Raw genomic sequence first — 1471 nt, forward strand, 5'->3', positions numbered from 1 at the left:
TTTTCTTTTCAGACAAATGTTTTCCTCTTGGTATTGTAATATCAAGCCCAGAAATTGTTTGAAGACAAGAGGTATTTCTTCAACATCTTCAAAATTCAGAGGTTTAGGGTGTCAGATAAAATGGGCCTTGAATTTATTCTGTAAAAATATCATATTAAAAATGAATGCATTTTAAATTTAAAAAAATGTTATAAACAGTTCAAGTAACATATCTTTTTAACAACTGAATTTGAAGCAAATAGAAAGTTTTGCCACTGGGCTGCCCAATCAACTTCAGCAATAAGATACCACCGCACAGCACAGAACAAGAACAGGAACTCTTTAGTTTTCATGTGAGAAACGCTGAGAGATCATTTGGCTCTGGTGCAAACAAACCCCCTTTGAAATCACTGGGATCTTTGCTCCTTTCTAAGTTACCCAGTTATGCTAATAAACAGATACATTGTTCCATGAATCTTGAGTCAGAGACTTTCAAATGCTTCTGGGATCTGTTCCTTTAGGCTGCAGGCAAACGTGCCTCTTGTGTAATGCTAAAAGAAGAGATTCAACTCCAGCATGCCCAACTCTTGCTTCAGCTTCCTATCCAAGTCAGTCAAAAAGGTTCTCTGTTATCTGAATAAGAAGCAAAGATCAAATAAGCTGAAAAGGAAAAAATCATAGGTACATTCTCAAAATAATCATAGTTACATTCTCAACAATGAGGAAAAAGAAAGGAGGCAGGATGCAGCACAGTTCTTCTGTTTGCCAAAGATTCACAACAAACCACTTTATAAGGGTGGATCCAGTGTTTGATAGACCTTGGGGACATGGTCTTTGTGGCAGATCAAACTCTAAGACTAATTAGTAACATTATTATCAGGGGGGAATGTTTAAATGCATTGAACTTCACAGGTGATTATTAGTGCAAGGGAATAAAATTTCAACCTAAGGAAAACTTTAACTGGAATACCACAACATGCTTCAAAAATGGGAGTCCCTGATCCAAAAGTATTTCTTTTTTCTTCTTGTCTGTGAGACTGCATTTGGAATGAAAACGGAAAGGTGCAGAAGAAAAACAAATGTTTCAATATTGAATCCTGAGTATAGTTGAATTATGTGTGTCCCCTGTGAAATTATGTCCTAATGACAGAGCAAGAACAAGTTAAGTTTGCAGGTTTTGGTTCATTTTCTCTGTATTTTAGCACAACTGAAATAACAAAAAAACCCCAACCCCCTAGAATGGAGCATTGCAGCACAACACAGAAAACGATGAGTTGCGAGGCAAATGTACGAGTCAGCACTTTAATCCATTCCTTCCTGCTCAGTTCCAAATAGTGACGACTGCTAAACTCAGCTTTGGATACCTCTTTTGGCTTGCTTTGTATAACCTTGATCTTCTCTTTCAGTTCAGCTCTCACGTCAGAAGTATCTTCTTGATTAAATTTATAATGAGCCATGTATCTTCCTCCCCCCCCCCCCCCACCACCACCCC

Source organism: Alligator sinensis, unplaced genomic scaffold, assembly GCF_000455745.1.
Source record: "Alligator sinensis unplaced genomic scaffold, ASM45574v1 scaffold317_1, whole genome shotgun sequence".
In the NCBI taxonomy this organism is placed as follows: Eukaryota; Metazoa; Chordata; order Crocodylia; family Alligatoridae; genus Alligator; species Alligator sinensis.